Source organism: Dendrobates tinctorius, unplaced genomic scaffold (genome assembly GCF_039654945.1).
Source record: "Dendrobates tinctorius isolate UK_male_01 unplaced genomic scaffold, ASM3965494v1 ptg000191l, whole genome shotgun sequence".
NCBI lineage: Eukaryota > Metazoa > Chordata > Amphibia > Anura > Dendrobatidae > Dendrobates > Dendrobates tinctorius.
Window position 1 is genome coordinate 11,800,890 of NW_027361858.1, and position 19,948 is coordinate 11,820,837.

Below are 19,948 nucleotides of genomic sequence, written 5' to 3' on the forward strand. Positions count from 1 at the left end.
GCGGTCTACAGGTGAATGTGATGCACCCCACAATTGCCAGTAAGTTAGGACCGGGACCAGGGCAAGTTTTAGACAAAATGGGGCCCTGGGCAAAAGTTTAAAGTGGGGCACTAAATGCTCACATATTGCACCATCACCATTTACATGCGCAGAGCTCAGGCCATTAAGCGAGCGTGATCAACAATATTGAAGTCATTCGATGCTTGTTTCCCAGCCTCTGAACTCCAGCTGACGAAGAATGATGGGGACAGATTCAGAAATCTACAAGCCATTAACCCTCATACACTTTCAGAAGCCTACACTCATCATTGTCCCCAATCTCCTATTTTTCATGTCCTGATCTGGCTGTACATCACTACAATGACACTCTCAGAAGCAGCCTGGACCAAGTGGCACCCCTCAAACAGCCCTGGTTCACATTGCAAACTCGATTTCTCCAGCGATGCTCTAGGAGTTTCGCACGCCTATGGAAGAAAGCTCGATCACCAAAAAACTTTATCCAATACAAATTTATGCTACGGACCTATAACGCTGCCCTTTTCCTTGCCAAACAGAGAAAATAGAGACTATCTCTCAGGAAATCAGCTCCCTGCCATCAAGTGCCACAACTCCGATCCCTCCCCCAGGGCCGGTTTTAGGCAAAGTGGGGCCCTAGGCAAAGTTTAAAATGGGGCCCCAAATGCTAACATATTGCACATCACACAGAAGCATTTCGGTTGTAGTTACATGTGCTGAGTTCTGAAGTCGTTCAACACTTGTTTCCCGGCCTCTATCCACCGTCTGAGAAAGAATGATGGGGACAGAGTGATCACTAATGGATCACTAACAGATCACCATACAGTATCATGTTATCAGCAGCACATCTACAGTTTACACCCCATAGACTTTCATATAATATAATGTGCCCTATAGTCCTTCATATACTATAATACTCTCCTCAGTCCTCCATATATTAAAATGCACTGCTCAGTCCTCCATATAGTATAATACACTCCTCATTGTGCTCCATAGTATAATGCACTGCCATAGTCATCGATGTAGTACAATGCACTTCCCATAGTATAATGCACCCCTTAGTTCTTCATATAATGTATTCCCCATAGTCCTTGATACAGTAAAATGCAGCCCACATATAGTATAATGCAGCCACCCCACAGAGCATAATGCAGCCACCCCACAGAGTATAATGCAGCCCCGCCATACAGTATAATGTAACCCCCCTTACAATATAATGCAGCCCCCTCTTAAAGTATAATGCAGCCACCGCATAGAGCATAATGCAGCCAGCCAACATAGTATAATGCAGCCCCGCCATAATATATAATGTAACCCCCATAGAATGTAATGCAGCCACCCCATAGTGCATAATGCAGCCACACCACATAGTATAATGCAGCACCACCATAAAATAGAATGTAACCCCCCATAGAATATAATGCAACCCCTTATATAGTATAATGTAGCCACTCCATAGAATACAATGTAGCCCTCCTCATATAGTAAAATGCTGCCCCCATAGAATATAATGTAGCCACCTTATAAAGTATAATGAAGCCCTCATACAATATAATCTAGCCCACCATTGAATATAATGCAGCCTCCCATAGTATAGAATTTAGCCTCCTCTTATAGTATAATGTTGCCCCCTCATAGAGTGTCGAGGTAGCTATTTTGGGAGGGCTAAATTAACCCTTCACGGTTGAGCCAGTGATTTCCAAATTATTCCAGTGTTACTAGCAACTCAAATGACCACACGGAGACTGGGTTCTCTGTACGGGAGGATCGAGGCAGATCACTAAGCCCCTCTATTTTAGTTACATCTTTTATAATCTTTTGCTTAATTATGCAAGGTTCTCAAGTACCAATAGCATCATTTCACTTTATAAGCCAATAATATTGCAAGAAAACGAGAAACTACATATATGTCCGTACCTAAATAGCGTAGAAAGTAGTATAATGGCATATTCTTCAGAGTTTGACATTCCCACCTCCCTTATCTTTGCACCTGATGAGAACAATCTGGTTTCATGACAGCCCATGCCAATTACAAAAATTTATCTTACAACAACAAAACTAAGAAACGAAACCTTACAGAGAAATGGAGAAGTGAAACTTAAGTGAAACTTAAGCTCTGATTTTAGTATTAACCCTTCACATTCCCCCCTAGATAAAATTTTTTAACACATATGCAGCATCAGAGGTGCTATCCCAAGCTAACAGCTTTAGGGGTACTGGTCTTCACATGACTGATGCCGTGTTACCAGTCATGGCTGTCCCGGCGCACCCGTCCCCCTGTATACTGCAGTTCACGAATAACAATTTTTGATGACGGTGGTGGGGATCTTTTGTAGGTAGGCATGTGCATGGCTTCAACATCTTCATCAAGTAGCCTTTTGAGATCGGTGCAGAGAAGAGCAGGGGCAACGACACCTTTGGTATCATCATTAGCTGTCTTAGTGCAGAATTTCCTAATACATACAGAAATACACCAAAGAACAAGTTTTAGTATGACATATACAACAAGGATACAGGCAGCAATGTGTAACAAGCTCTGTAAGATCCCAGCTATCCAGCCCCCAATACCCTTAAACCAATTGGCTGGATTGAGAAAGGAGAAGGTGTCTGACCACCAACTGTCCTTATTACAATCATTGTCTTTATCATATTGATCTCTGAGTCTTTGAATATCTTCTAACTTTAACTTTTAACTTCTACCAATAATAATATGGAAAATGTGAAAAAACAGAACATTATGTCCCTTCATTTGCTATTGGCTTGTTGGGTGATGAGGAGGACTTGATAGGGACCGTCATACAAGGGTTCTAGTCCGTGCTTCCTGACATGCCTCTTCAAGACTACCAAATCACCAGGCTTCAGGTTGTGACAGGTGTCGGTTTCTGCTGAATCTGGAAAAGAAAAGAAAACTAGAACATAGGTGTTAGCAAGATTTTTACTAAGCTGAATAACACATTGAACAGCACAGTCAGTTTCTTCTGATAACTGCTGGGGCTGGAAATTTACAACTGGGGGCCTAGTACCAAACAATATCTCATATGGGGACAGGCCATGCTTTGCAATAGGGGTAGTACGAATGTGGTATAGTACAGTGGGTAGGAGCTCTGGCCATGGAGCCGTAGTCTCCTGCATCATTTTGTTCAATTGTCCCTTCAGTGTGCCATTCAACCTCTCAACTTTCCCACTGGATTGTGGGTGGTACGGAGTATGGAGGGCTACAGTGGATCCAAGCATTGTCAGAACTTCTTGGTACACATGAGAAGAAAAGGCCGGGCCTTGATCACTTTCAACAACTTCTGGAACCCCATATCTGCATATAACTTCCATCACCAGTTTCTTCGCTGTAGTTTTTGCAGTAATGTTGGTAACAGGGAATGCTTCCAACTGGAGAACCGGGGCCCAGGAGAATTTTTACACCAGTGCGAGGGCCTGATTCTTTCTTTGATATATAGGTCCATGTGCCCATATGGCAATAGCAGGGTACATCCACTTAGGGAGACACACAAGTCGCTCCTTTTTCCAGAGACCATTATCCATTCATGCCCCGTCAGTCTTCCATTGCTTCACCTCTTCCTTTGGAGACATTCTCTGCATCATCATTAAGCGGTCTCGCGGGGTCCGACAGAAAACTTAGAAAACTTCAGTCTGTTGTAGATCATCAGGTTCTTGCAGGGTCAGTGCTTCTTGTAACTGTTTACGCTGAGAGCGTGTGGTCACCATAGTTGGTATGGTTGGTTTAACGGGTAAAAGAGCGGTGGCTTTTGCTTGCATATCCGCAAATGTGTTGCCAACAGTCTGTGGACTGGTCCTAGGACCGTGCGCCTTAACTTTGATAATAACACCTGAGTAGGTAATTTGATCGAGTCCATGAGGGTTTTAACAGCTTCAGCATTTTTCACTGGGGTTCCGGCAGTAGTAATAAACCCTCGATTGGCCCATAGAGCCCCAAAATCGTGAGCAATACCAAATGCATACCGTGAGTCCGTGTATATATTAGCCCGTCTGCTCTTGGCCAAAGTACATGCAGTAGACAGAGCCTGGAGTTCTGCTTCTTGTGCTGACTGTGAGTGCAGGAGCGCAGCTGAGTGCGCTGCAGTGTCCTCTGTGGTAACAGCATATCCCGGGTGGAATCTACCAAACTCGTCTGCATATCTTGAACCATCCGTGTATAACACCAGATCAGGATTTGGGAGTGGATTCTCACTGACATTTGGTGGAGTAGCTGTTTCTTCTGTCAGAAGTTGGGAACAATCATGTTGGAGGTAATCCTCATCACTGCCATCTTTCCTTATAGTTCATTATACGTCTTTCAAGGCGTTGTAAAGGGGTTGCATTATGCAGGGTGCATCCGGTATCCACTGACAACAATAAGTGCATAAGAAAACGCTGGAGTTCAGTTTCATCTTTTGGGAAAGGAAGGGAGCTGACAGCTATTTTTCTTCTGCGAAGTGTCTGGCACCCTGAAGGAGACAGTGACCCAAGAATATCACTTGACCAAGGCAGAACTGAAGTTTCGAGGCCGAAACCCGACAGTTCAGTGCTGCCAGATACTTAAGGAGGCTAACAGTGGCAACAATGGCAAAAGACACCTGCTCATATTTTTTTTTTTTTTTTGCAAACTGGTTGGGACTGTTTTGGGCACCTTGTGGCATAACTGTCCATGTTAACTGTCGTTCCTGCTAAGTGATTGCAAATAGAAACTGGCAATCTGGGTGTAACGGAATGCTAAAGAAGGCATTGGTAAGATCAATAACTGTAAACCAAGTAGCATCCTGGGGTATTTGGGACAAAAGAGTATGTGGATTAGGCACCAGGTTTGAGAAACACTTTTACTGGTTCTACAGGAATTTTCCCTATATCATTTAGCCCTTTTGACCAGAGTTTAGATGGTATCTCTGAGAGGTATGGGGTGAGTCATTGATCCTCAAGCAATATTGGGGGTGGATCTGAGCCTATCAGGGCCATCATAACTGTAGGAAGGGCATGCAAAATACAAATTTCCTCACTGTCTTCATCTACATAGGGATTTTATAACAAAAAAAAACCATCTGACCATCATCTTGGAATTGTATTCTGGAGCAGAACTGTGATAATTAATCTGCCCCTAGTAAATTTACAGGACATGTGGGAGAGATCACGAACTGAGCAGTAACGAGAATTAGCAGGGAGGGGCTGAGGAGCAAGATTCCCACTAGCTGAAGTCTGAGGAAGGGGGGCAAGAGTTTGCTGTATGGGCTGAAGGGCACACTGTGTGCTCGCAGCTGCGGTGGGGGCTAGAGGCTGCTGTTTGCTCTTTTTTTTTTTTTTTTTCTCTCTCTCCTGAACAGAGCAGGTTAAAGTCTGAAAACTTTTTTTTACTTTCAATGCATCATCCGGGGTGGAATTCTCAACGTCAGGTCTAACAGAGATTATTGCCTCTTGCAATTCGGGTTTAAGGCCGGACATCAAAGCTGACACAAAAAGATGTGTATGGGCTTTATTATACAGTGAGAATCCCAGATGTCTAAATACCACCATAAGACGCCCATAGAACTTCTCGGCAGTCTCCCCCTTGTCCTGTGTGACATCTGTGAGAGAGGTAGCTTGGTCCGCCAATCTATCTTGTGCCCAAACTTTTAAAGCATTGCAAAAATCAACACCACTCTCATAAGTTCCCCCATCCATATCCACATTATACATTATGCCATCCTCCATAATTGGAAAATACCCCTCCCCAACTTTTACTCGAAGTATGTGTAATAGATCTCTTCGGGGAGTGGAATAAATGTCTCGATTTGATGCCATTTGCCTGTAAAAAGCCATGGGGGAAGTCTCTGGATCGGGTAATTGATTGCAAACAGTGTCTATTTGTGATGGGGTGAATGGAGTATACTTTGGCCTGTCAGGAGTGCTTTCCACGTTATCTTCCTCAAATTCGGATATTACTGACAACTCGGAGGGAGGAGGTAGCGGCAGTACGGGCACAAGAGGCATCTGCTGTGGGAGCGGGGCAGGAGGCTCTGTTACAGTTAGAGATTGTATTGCCTGATGGGCCGTTAGGCGGCTGTCGAGGACAAATCGGACCTCCTCCAATTTTATGGGGTTTTCCTGTATACACCGCTCTATTGCTGATACTATGACCATGGCGGCATCCTTCCTGGGATATTGAAAAATACCGGCAGAGATTAATGGTATGGCCACTGTACGTTGAGGCATCGTACTGGGGGGACAGAGGAGGCATACAGGATTGCGTTCTGGACAGCCTCAGTAAGCAATTGTTGGGACCTAGGAATATTGATAGGGTCATATCGTGGTCCCACTGCATGTATTACATATTGACACGGCAGCTGTCCTGCTCTGGTTGCTGCGACCTGTCCTGTTTCTACCTGGCCATACATTTGTATATATGAATCAGATTCTTCCTGTATCATGGGTCCGCCTTTCTGTGAAATTTTTGGGGCCAGTCCTCCAGCATGGCGGAGTTGATTATTCGTGGCATTTACTATGGCCCCAACGTGCTGCTTCGTGAGATCCCCTGTCCCTATCCTAAAGAGCACATCATAACAGTGGGGTCCAGGAATAATATTGGAATACATTTCCTGGAAATCTTCTAACTCCTCTGAGCATCCTGTCTCTGACCTGGTAACTAAAGTAGGAGGGGGTGTATATTCATAACTAGAGTTGAGCGAAACGGGTCGAAAAAATTCAAAAGTCGCCGACTTTTGGCAAAGTCGGGTTTCATGAAACGAAACCCGACCCTAGGATGAGGTCGGCCACGAGGTCGGCGACTTACGCGCCAAAGTCGCGTTTCAAAAGTTTGTTTTGCGCTCTTTTTCAGCCAATCAGGATCCACGGACACTGTGGGCAACGTGATGACATAGGCACGGGTCACCACCATCTTTCAGAAGGGCATGCAAGTGATTGGCTTGCTTTAGTGGGCGTCACAGGGGGTATAAAAGGGCGTGCACGCCGACCGCCATCTTACTTCTGCCGATCTTAGTATAGGGAGAGGTTGCTGCTGATTCTGTAGGGAGAGCGTTAGGCAGGGAAGAAGACAAAAAAACTGCTTCTGCTGCTAGCGATTTGGCCTGCACAACACACCAGTCACTGTGTGTGCAGTGCAAGGGGAGGCTATATAGTGGTGTATCAGTGGTGTTGGTTGTTGGGCTGCCTTCTAAGGCTTCCTGACATTCCTGCATTGCTGTTTACCCACTGCTCCGCAAACTGCTTTTTTAAAAGCAATCCCAATTTTTTTTTTTTGTCCCGCTGAGAAGACAAAAAAACTGCTTCTGCTGCGAGCAATTTGGCCTGCACAACACACCAGTCACTGTGTGTGCAGTGCAAGGGGAGGCTATATAGTGGTGTATCAGTGGTGTTGGTTGTTGGGCTGCCTTCTAAGGCTTCCTGACATTCCTGCATTGCTGTTTACCCACTGCTCCGCAAACTGCTTTTTTAAAAGCAAGCCAATCTCCCTTATCCTCTAGTCACTTTTGTCACAGCTGTGCCATCGAGCCTGTGACATAGCGCTCAGATATCAGTGGGCCTCACACAATCCAAAAGTGTCCAGTGTCCAAAAGTGTGTGCAGAGATTCAAAATCTCCCTTATCCTCTAGTCACTTTGGTCACAGCTGTGCCATCGAGCCTGTCACATAGCGCTCAGATATTCATTGGGCCTCACACAATCCAAAAGTGTCCAGTGTCCAAAAGTGTGTGCAGAGATTCAAAATCTCCCTTATCCTCTAGTCACTTTGGTCACAGCTGTGCCATCGAGCCTGTCACATAGCGCTCAGATATCAGTGGGCCTCACACAATCCAAAAGTGTCCAGTGTCCAAAAGTGTGTGCAGAGATTCAAAATCTCCCTTATCCTCTAGTCACTTTGGTCACAGCTGTGCCATCGAGCCTGTCACATAGCGCTCAGATATCAGTGGGCCTCACACAATCCAAAAGTGTCCAGTGTCCAAAAGTGTGTGCAGAGATTCAAAATCTCCCTTATCCTCTAGTCACTTTGGTCACAGCTGTGCCATCGAGCCTGTCACATAGCGCTCAGATATCAGTGGGCCTCACACAATCCAAAAGTGTCCAGTGTCCAAAAGTGTGTGCAGAGATTCAAAATCTCCCTTATCCTCTAGTCACTTTGGTCACAGCTGTGCCATCGAGCCTGTCACATAGCGCTCAGATATCAGTGGGCCTCACACAATCCAAAAGTGTCCAGTGTCCAAAAGTGTGTGCAGAGATTCAAAATCTCCCTTATCCTCTAGTCACTTTGGTCACAGCTGTGCCATCGAGCCTGTCACATAGCGCTCAGATATCAGTGGGCCTCACACAATCCAAAAGTGTCCAGTGTCCAAAAGTGTGTGCAGAGATTCAAAATCTCCCTTATCCTCTAGTCACTTTGGTCACAGCTGTGCCATCGAGCCTGTCACATAGCGCTCAGATATCAGTGGGCCTCACACAATCCAAAAGTGTCCAGTGTCCAAAAGTGTGTGCAGAGATTCAAAATCTCCCTTATCCTCGAGTCACTTTGGTCACAGTTGTGCCATCGAGCCTGTCACATAGCGCTCAGATATCAGTGGGCCTCACACAATCCAAAAGTGTCCAGTGTCCAAAAGTGTGTGCAGAGATTCAAAATCTCCCTTATCCTCTAGTCACTTTGGTCACAGCTGTGCCATCGAGCCTGTCACATAGCGCTCAGATATCAGTGGGCCTCACACAATCCAAAAGTGTCCAGTGTCCAAAAGTGTGTGCAGAGATTCAAAATCTCCCTTATCCTCTAGTCACTTTGGTCACAGCTGTGCCATCGAGCCTGTCACATAGCGCTCAGATATCAGTGGGCCTCACACAATCCAAAAGTGTCCAGTGTCCAAAAGTGTGTGCAGAGATTCAAAATCTCCCTTATCCTCTAGTCACTTTGGTCACAGCTGTGCCATCGAGCCTGTCACATAGCGCTCAGATATCAGTGGGCCTCACACAATCCAAAAGTGTCCAGTGTCCAAAAGAGAGTGCAGAGATTCAAAATCTCCCTTATCCTCTAGTCACTTTGGTCACAGCTGTGCCATCGAGCCTGTCACATAGCGCTCAGATATCAGTGGGCCTCACACAATCCAAAAGTGTCCATTGTCCAAAAGTGTGTGCAGAGATTCAAAATCTCCCTTATCCTCTAGTCACTTTGGTCACAGCTGTGCCATCGAGCCTGTCACATAGCGCTCAGATATCAGTGGGCCTCACACAATCCAAAAGTGTCCAGTGTCCAAAAGTGTGTGCAGAGATTCAAAATCTCCCTTATCCTCTAGTCACTTTGGTCACAGCTGTGCCATCGAGCCTGTCACATAGCGCTCAGATATCAGTGGGCCTCACACAATCCAAAAGTGTCCAGTGTCCAAAAGTGTGTGCAGAGATTCAAAATCTCCCTTATCCTCTAGTCACTTTGGTCACAGCTGTGCCATCGAGCCTGTCACATAGCGCTCAGATATCAGTGGGCCTCACACAATCCAAAAGTGTCCAGTGTCCACAAGTGTCTGCAGAGATTCAAAATCTCCCTTATCCTCTAGTCACTTTGGTCACAGCTGTGCCATCGAGCCTGTCACATAGCGCTCAGATATCAGTGGGCCTCACACAATCCAAAAGTGTCCAGTGTCCACAAGTGTCTGCAGAAATTCAAAATCTCCCCTGTCCTATAGACACCTTGTACCTTGTTTTACATTACTATATAGTTTGTTGGATTTTGTCTACATTTCTACCAAAAATGAGGAAGGCTGGTGGAAGAGGCCGTGTAATTGGGCGGGGGTTGGCAGCTGGTAATGATGGTGTTGGTGGTGGATCTGATGGTAGTGGCAAGAGCAAAATAGGACCGAATGCAGGAGGTGCTGACCCTGCGTCATCGTCTGGCTACATAAGGCCTCGAACGCTTAGTTTTCTAGGAGTTGGCAAACCGCTTTTAAAGCCAGAGCATCAGGAAAAAGTTTTGTCTTACATTGCTGACTCAGCCTCCAGCTCTATCGCCTCCTCTTCTTCAGTTGTAAAAAGTAAAAGCACTGAGTCGTCATTGGAGGCTCATGTTCATGAACCACACCTTTCCTTGTGTCCTTCACCCCAACCAAGATTGAAGGATGACGCAGGCCATACTACTGATTACTCCATGGAGCTGTTTTCACATACCATGCCTGGATTATCAAGTCAAATGGTGAATTACCCAGGCCAAGATGAATCTGACATGGAGTGCACTGATGCACAGCCGCTGATGGATGATTCTGCTGGTACATTCACTCAGAGCACTACATTGTCCTCGCAGTGTACAGAGTCAGATTCTGACCCTGATGAGACTCAGGTGCCCCTTCCCGCACACTATACCACCATACACGGTGACACAGAGGAAGGTGCACATGACATAGAAGAGGAGGTGATGGATGACCCAGTTGTTGACCCAGATTGGCATCCATTGGGGGAAGAGGGTGCTGCTTCCAATAGCTCAGATGAGAAGCATCCACAGCAGACATCGACATCGCAACAGCTGTTATCTGGCAGGCCCGGAGCACTCCAAAGACAGGTTCCAAACATCAAAAGAGTTGCTGGACAGCTTGTCCAGAGGGTCAAAAGCAGAAAAAAATTAATTAATGGAGATTAGAAAAGACTTGGTGTACATAAAAATCCCCTTAAAACACAATTTTATTAATGATCATAAAAACACACCTTCCCAGTGACGTTGAAAAAATGTCAAAAATTAAACCTAGTATAAGGTGCTGCATAACCCTACATTAAGGCCTAACTGATACCTTCCTATCCGTGGAGGTTGGCACCCTAATAGTACGATATTGGCGCCCCCACTCAACGAGGACTATCCCTCACTTCCCTAGTGATCCCTAGTATCACAGAGAGGAAAACAATTTCAAGATAGAACAGTAATGAAAAGATCAGAATGCCCTAGGACTTATGCAGACCAAACAAATAATACAACAATAAGAAATAACCCACATCATGATATCATGTGACCCACAAAAAAATAGCAGCTATTCTCACTTAGAGAGATAAACATCCTCAAATACAATCAGCAATAAATGAAAAGGTCACTTATCATGTCTCATGGGGGACCCTCAACGCGTTTCCCCGCCGTAGCGGTTCATCAGGAGGAATAGTCCTATCAAAAATATTGTTGCTGCTTCATGCCTGATATCTTCAATAATAGTGGCACCAGAAGTCTAGGAAACCGGATTTAAATAACCGGTGTGATTGTTTTGCATACCACCCACTATCCGGCAGTCCAATCGGTGTGAAGATGCAAATAACTGAGAGCCAGGTGTGCAGCAAAAAATACATCATATACCTGAGAGCCCGCCGCTGCATTCAAAATTCAAAGCGGAAGAAGGGGTCATTAGCGTGCGTTCCACCGTGGGGCGTATCCAATATGGCGCCCATACTTCCGGTCGCGCAACCCCCTCAACGGATAGTAGCCTCCGGAACCATACTGTGCGGGCAGAGCGGAGGGGAATCAAAGATGGCGCCGGCACTTCCGGTCACATGTTTCCCCTTAGCTCCCGGACACGCCCATAGATACCAACAATGGGCGCATCACCAATGTGGGCCGGACCTTTCGATCACATGCTTACTCCCTGCTCAATAATGTAAACAAACAGGGCGCATCATATGAAATCGCCAGGAGATCAAGAGTCTGCCAGCAATACAGTGTCCCACAGATTTATCGCAGTAAGGATGACCCCAATAAATCTAGTAGTACCAATGTCCTCATATTCGGCTTAATGCTGCACATCAGAAATTCAAGAAATATAGAAAAATAAAAGTACATATTGCTATGCGGTAAATCAAATCAACCATCCAATGTGGTCCATGCCATACAGGCATCATCCAATATGCCAGACATATAGAGCCCCCTATCATAACCCCATAACAGAAAAAAGGGGCAAGTTCAACCAACCAGAGACTCAAAAGATCACAGAAAACAGGCATATGAGATGCATTCATTCATCCCATTAGGGAAAACCGATTGCAATCTGAACATCCATTCACACTCCCGTCTCAGAATTAGATTGTCCAGATTACCTCCCCTAGCCCTTGGTTTGATTAATTCTATCATATTAAAGGTGATGTCACTCATTCGACCCTGATGTATACCATTGATGTGTCTGGCGACAGGAGTATCACGTTTATTTCTGATATCCCCCAGGTGTTCACCCACCCTCACCCTTAATTCTCTAGTGGTTTTTCCCACATAATCCAATGGGCAGGTACACGTGGCCTTATAGACCAGACCTGTTGATTTACAGTTTCCAAAATCCCTCAGATAAAAGGTCTTACCATTGTGTGAACTCATAAAGGTCTTACATTGAAGCATATATTTACATTTAGTACAGTCCCCACACTTGAAGAAGCCCAGAGGTTTTCTATCTAACCATGTACCCGTTCCCTTGGGTCTTTGGTAGAAGCTATGCACAAGTCGATCCCCTATAGATCTACCTTTTCTATATGTAATGGAGGGTTTAGGTGGTATCAGCCCCTTCAAGTTCGGGTCAGCTAAGAGTATCCCCCAGTGCTTTTTAAGAACATGGTACACCCTGTCTGACTGACCATCATACGTGCCAATAAGTCTGACAACAGTGTCCCTGACAGTATCTTCTTTTTTTGACTGGAGGAGAGAGGGCCTATCCGCTATGAATGCTATGAATCCCACTGTTATATCAACGAAAGACTGATTCTAGGCCATCAGAAAGAACACCAACTCCATCACCATCATCAACCCTCTCTCAGTCCGCCCTGTCCACCGCTACTTCCACCATATGCAGCTCTCAAGTCCAGCTCACCCTCCCAGACGCTATGAGTAGGTCAAGAAAGTACTCAGTCTCTTATCCGCGTACACTGGGTTTGAACGCCCACATTGCCAAACTAATCTCGTTTGAGATGATGCCCTTTCGGTTGGTGGAAAGCACAGCTTTCCGCGAACTCATGGCCTATGCAGTACCACGCTATGACCTACTCAGTCGCCACTTCTTCTCTCGCAAAGCCATCCCAGCCCTCCACCATCATTTGAAAGACCGCATTGTCCATGCACTCAAGCAGTCAGTGAGCGGAAAGGTGCACCTCACAACTGATGCATGGTCCAGTCGGCATGGTCAGGGCCATTACGTGTCCATCACTGCGCATTGGGTTAATGTGGTGGATGCAGGGTTCACAGGGGACAGCGGTGGTGGGACAGTGCTGCCTAGCCCACGGTATAGGAAACAGTTGGCCGTAGGCGTTCGACCCTCCTCCTCCAGAAGCAAAAGCTCGTCCACAGAGCGCAGTCGTACGAGCACTCCATCTGCAGCTGCCACTGTTGCACACGATGTGTCCCCCTATCGAGCAGCTAGTGGAAAGCGTCAGCAGGCTGTGTTGCAGATGATGTGTTTGGGCAACAGACACACCGCCGAGGTGCTGGCCGAGTACTTGAAGCGACAAACTGAGTCATGGCTGGGCAGTGTACATCTTGAGGCAGGCAAGGTAGTTAGTGATAACGGCCGTAATTTTGTGGCAGCCATAGCCCTTTCAAAACTCAGCCACATACCTTGCTTGGCTCACACCTTGAACCTGGTGGTGCAGTGCTTCCTCAAAAATTATCCGGAGTTAACAGCCCTGCTCCAGAAGGTGCGAAGACTGTGCGCGCACATTCGCCGGTCGCCTGTACACTCCGTTCGTATGCAGAAGCTGCAGCGATTGCTCCACCTTCCCAACCACCGCCTCATTATCGACATTGCAACAAGGTGGAACTCCACCCTGCACATGGTGGAGCGGCTGTGCGAGCAGAGGCAGGCCATAATGCATTTGTGGGAGGATACACGGCCAGGCACTTTGAGAGCAGACATGGAGTTGACAGGTGTGCAGTGGTCGAAGCTGAAAGACCTCTGTAAAGTCCTTCAGTGTTTTGAGGAATGCACACGGCTGGTAAGCTCAGATGACGCCATCCTAAGCATGAGCATCCCACTTATGCGTCTGCTCATGCAAACTATGACGCACCTTAAGGAGCAGGCGTCTGCAGCCAATGTTGATGAGGAGGAAGAGGAGGAGGGAATCCTTGATGACATTCAGCCATTGTCTGCTCAGGGACCTCTCCTGGACGAGGTGGAGGAAGAAGAGGAGGAGGAGGATGATGATGGGGATGATTACTTAGGGGAGGAGGATGCATCTCGTGGGGCAAGTGAAAATGTTGGCGTGGCAAGGTCTGGTACAGGGTTTGTGCGTGACTGGAGGGATGTGGATTTGCCAGAAAGTGCTCCTCCAACCAGCACTCGCAGTGCATCATTGACACCGGGAACATTGGCCCACATGTCAGATTATGCCTTGCGGATCCTAAAAAGGGACCCCCGCATTGCCAAAATGATGAACGATGACGACTACTGGTTGGCCAGCATCCTGGATCCACGCTATAAAGGCAAATTACAAAACATCATGCCACAGGAGAACCTTGACCTAATATTGGCTAATAAACAAGCAACTCTGGTAAATCGGTTGCTTGAGGCATTCCCAGCACACATCAGCGGTGATGGTTCTCACACGAGCCGTACGGGCCGGGGGCAGCTTGGCAGAGGTGTTCGTGGTGCACACAGCAGAAGTGGCATTGGAGACAGGGGTTTCATGACAATGTTGTGGACTGATTTTTCAAATACCACTCACACAACTGGTAATACTGCATCGATGGAAAGTGACAGGAGACAGCAGTTGTCAACTATGGTTACAAACTACTTTTCCTCCCATATCGATGTTCTCCCACACAGGTCATTCCCCTTTGACTATTGGGCCGCTAAACTGGACACCTGGCCTGAATTGGCCCAATATGCCTTACAGGAGCTCGCTTGCCCAGCTGCAAGTGTGTTATCGGAAAGAGTCTTCAGTGCAGCTGGATCAATCCTGACAGAAAAGAGGACCCGTCTGTCAACCCAAAATGTGGATGATCTAACCTTCATTAAAATGAACCACGCATGGGTTTCCAAGGATTTTGTCCCACCTTCCCCTGATGACACATAGGGTGACAGAAAAATGGCTTGCTTTGGTCCACCTCTTCCTGGGACTTCACCTATTTTGCCTTTTGCATCAGCTGAATGTCCAACATCAACATATGCCACTTTCTAAAACTCCCTAACTGTGCTGCCTCCCCCCCCATGGCCGGGGTCACCACCTAGCGCACGACACCGTGCGAGTGCTGTTGCCCTGGACAGGTGGGCAGGCCGACTCTTGGGCGCGGGCACTGGCACAGGGTCCCTCATAGTGCAATCAAGTGTCTCTGACGGTGGTGGTGCACACCCGCCGTCAGACACACCGCTGTACTATGAGGGGCCCAGTGCCAGTACCGACGCCCATGAGTGGGCCCCCCTTGCTTGGGCAGGGCCCCAGCATTTGCAATCTTTACCTCTCCCTGCTCCTCCGCTGTGTAATCTGGGCCGTCAAATCCATACTGTGCCTGACACCGTCTGAGCCTGCCTCCTGAGACATATATTTTGAATGTGTACGCTATCCATACATATTATCTGGGGATACGGTACCCTTTCTAACCTTTGTGCAATCACGTGCAATCCATACTGGGCCTAACACCGTCTGAGCCTGCCTCCTGAGACATATATTTTGAATGTGTACGCTATCCATACATGTTATTTGGGGATACGGTACCCTTTCTAACCTTTGTGCAATCACGTGCAATCCATACTGGGCCTAACACCGTCTGAGCCTGCCTCCTGAGACATATATTTTGAATGTGTACGCTATCCATACATGTTATCTGGGGATACGGTACCCTTTCTAACCTTTGTGCAATCACGTGCAATCTATACTGGGCCTAACACCGTCTGAGCCTGCCTCCTGAGACATATATTTTGAATGTGTACGCTATCCATACATGTTATCTGGGGATACGGTACTCTTTCTAACCTTTGTGCAATCACGTGCAATCCATACTGGGCCTAACACCATCTGAGCCTGCCTCCTGATGTATAGACATATATTTTGAATGTGTACGCTATCCATACATGTTATCTGGGGAAACGGTACCCTTTCTAACCTTTGTGCAATCACGTGCAATCCATACTGTGCCTGACACCGTCTGAGCCTGCCTCCTGATGTATAGACATATATTTTGAATGTGTACGCTATCCATACATGTTATCCAGGGATACGGTACCCTTTCTAACCTTTGTGCAATCACGTGCAATCCATACTGGGCCTAAAACCGTCTGAGCCTGCCTCCTGAGACATATGTTTTGAATGTGTACGCTATCCATACATGTTATCTGGGGATACGGTACCCTTTCTAACCTTTGTGCAATCACGTGCAATCCATACTGGGCCTGACACCGTCTGAGCCTGCCTCCTGAGACATATATTTTGAATGTGTACGCTATCCATACATGTTATCTGGGGAAACGGTACCCTTTCTAACCTTTGTGCAATCACGTGCAATCCATACTGTGCCTGACACCGTCTGAGCCTGCCTCCTGATGTATAGACATATATTTTGAATGTGTACGCTATCCATACATGTTATCCAGGGATACGGTACCCTTTCTAACCTTTGTGCAATCACGTGCAATCCATACTGTGCCTGACACCGTCTGAGCCTGCCTCCTGATGTATAGACATATATTTTGAATGTGTACGCTATCCATACATGTTATCCGGGGATACGGTACCCTTTCTAACCTTTGTGCAATCACGTGCAATCCATACTGGGCCTAACACCGTCTGAGCCTGCCTCCTGAGACATATATTTTGAATGTGTACGCTATCCATACATGTTATCTGGGGATACGGTACCCTTTCTAACCTTTGTGCAATCACGTGCAATCCATACTGGGCCTAACACCGTCTGAGCCTGCCTCCTGAGACATATATTTTGAATGTGTACGCTATCCATACATGTTATCTGGGGAAACGGTACCCTTTCTAACCTTTGTGCAATCACGTGCAATCCATACTGGGCCTAACACCGTCTGAGCCTGCCTCCTGAGACATATATTTTGAATGTGTACGCTATCCATACATGTTATCTGGGGATACGGTACCCTTTCTAACCTTTGTGCAATCATGTGCAATCCATACTGTGCCTGACACCGTCTGAGCCTGCCTCCTGATGTATAGACATATATTTTGAATGTGTACGCTATCCATACATGTTATCCAGGGATACGGTACCCTTTCTAACCTTTGTGCAATCACGTGCAATCCATACTGTGCCTGACACTGTCTGAGCCTGCCTCCTGATGTATAGACATATATTTTGAATGTGTACGCTATCCATACATGTTATCCGGGGATACGGTACCCTTTCTAACCTTTGTGCAATCACGTGCAATCCATACTGGGCCTAACACCGTCTGAGCCTGCCTCCTGAGACATATATTTTGAATGTGTACGCTATCCATACATGTTATCTGGGGATACGGTACCCTTTCTAACCTTTGTGCAATCACGTGCAATCCATACTGGGCCTGACACCGTCTGAGCCTGCCTCCTGAGACATATATTTTGAATGTGTACGCTATCCATACATGTTATCTGGGGAAACGGTACCCTTTCTAACCTTTGTGCAATCACGTGCAATCCATACTGGGCCTAACACCGTCTGAGCCTGCCTCCTGAGACATATATTTTGAATGTGTACGCTATCCATACATGTTATCTGGGGATACGGTACCCTTTCTAACCTTTGTGCAATCGCGTGCAATCCATACTGGGCCTAACACCGTCTGAGCCTGCCTCCTGAGACATATATTTTGAATGTGTACGCTATCCATACATGTTATCTGGGGAAACGGTACCCTTTCTAACCTTTGTGCAATCGCGTGCAATCCATACTGGGCCAAACACCGTCTGAGCCTGCCTCCTGAGACATATATTTTGAATGTGTACGCTATCCATACATGTTATCTGGGGATACGGTACCCTTTCTAACCTTTTTGCAATCACGTGCAATCCATACTGTGCCTGACACCATCTGAGCCTGCCTCCTGATGTATAGACATATATTTTGAATGTGTTCGCTATCCATACATGTTATCCGGGGATACGGTACCCTTTCTAACCTTTGTGCAATCACGTGCAATCCATACTAGGCCTAACACCGTCTGAGCCTGCCTCCTGAGACATATATTTTGAATGTGTACGCTATCCATACATGTTATCCGGGGAAACGGTACCCTTTCTAACCTTTGTGCAATCACGTGCAATCCATACTGGGCCTAACACCGTCTGAGCCTGCCTCCTGAGACATATATTTTGAATGTGTACGCTATCCATACATGTTATCTGGGGATACGGTACCCTTTCTCACCTTTGTGCAATCACGTGTAATCCATACTGGGCGTGAGAACGGCTGGCGAGCTGTTAAGCAAGCTACAGCACCTGTGGTTTGCACACGTAAGTTTTTCATTTTTTCAGGAATGACGGTTAGGCCTAATTCCGGAATTGCGGTTGACCTGCACTTACTGGGAAATCATTGTTCGCGGGTAATAATTGTAATCAGTGATCCCCATCACTAACGTTGTTCAGCGGGTTATCTACACCTGTAAGCGACAAACGCTGGCCTTTTCAGTGTAGCGCACATGCAGCCACGGACATGTAAGGGCATGACACACCAGTTATTGGCCAATCTCATGTGCCAGAGCCTCACGTGTCCCTCTAGTAAGCCGGACTCGGACCGCGGGGCATGACGGAGTCTCGTTCGTTAACGGAATTAAGCTTGCAATGTGTGCATCTGTTCTGTAGCTGGCATGGTTGAGGCTTCCCAGGTGGAGTCGAATTTAACCGTAGGCTCCACTCCTGGTGGTGCCCTTCTAGACATTCCTTTAAGGTTCAGCTTTGCAACCATACTGCCCACATAAAACAAACACTTTGCCTTCATGAACGCTGTTTGGAGGGTCATGACTCGTGGGAATAACGCCGCCCAATCAGTTAACCTGCTAGAGAGATCCTTCGTTGCTCCCAAGCATGACATCACACTCCCTAGGAAGAAGGTAATGCCACTGTGGCGACTGTACTCCTGGGGGCGACACAAGTGCACTGATGCCCAGCCACTGCTCGATGAATCTGCTGGTACATTGACCCAGACCACTACATTCCCCTCGCACGCTACACGACCTGAATCTGACCCTGATGAAACTCAGGTTACCCTTCCCATATACAGTTCCATCTTACACGGTGACAAAGAGGAAGCTGCAGATGAAAGTGCAGGTTCGTCCCACCCGCCATCAGACACACCACCGTACTATCAGGGGCCCTGTGCCAGTGCCATCGCCAATGAGTGGGCCCCCCCTGCTTGCTCAGGATCACAGCACTTGCAAAGTTGAAATACTGTGCAGCGAGATGGAAGATGGGGACGACAAGGAGTCCAGACAAGTACAGGGATTCCCTAGCGAGGAGACTTATTTGATTGTTTTCAATGTTGGGACAGCAATTTTTGGGGAGCACTATACTCTGGAGAATGATAGATGGGGCCCACCATACACTGGAACATTCCAAAGGTGGACATCAGACACTGGAGCAGCATTTACAGGGCCCATTATACACTAGAGCATTAGAAATGGGGCCCATTATGTTTGGAGCATTATTTGGGCCCATAAGACAGTGGAGCTTCATCCATGGGGACCAACATATACTGTAGCATTATGTGGAGCTCATCATATACTGTTTCAAACATTATATGGGACCAATGATTCTGTATGGAGAAATAGATGGGCCTCGTCATGAGATGTAAAAAGTGAGGTATTTTTCATTGTACTATACCGCTATTTCTCTGCCGTATCGGAGCATGATGAGTTGTGGTATGTGTTAAAGGGGCGCTCTTTCGCCCAGGGCACATGAAAACCTGCAGCCAGCCCCCCCCCACAACTTTAGCCAAATAACCCCCATTTTTCAGTGCGTAACTTGTATTATGAAGTTAATTAAGGTTGACAAGCTTAAGTAAGAAGAATTGATGCTTTTGGC

At 46.8% G+C, this 19,948-nt stretch overlaps 1 long non-coding RNA gene across 1 annotated transcript in view; it reads right to left on the minus strand.

Moving 5' to 3' along the window:
• Nucleotides 1–1,765: 1,765 nt before the first annotated feature.
• LOC141055720 (uncharacterized) overlaps nucleotides 1,766–19,948 on the minus strand; it is a 28,946-nt gene continuing 10,763 nt past the window's right edge. The window contains exon 2 of the long non-coding RNA XR_012221520.1: nucleotides 1,766–2,468. This is a non-coding gene — a long non-coding RNA (uncharacterized lncRNA). The remainder of the gene's footprint in view (nucleotides 2,469–19,948) is intronic.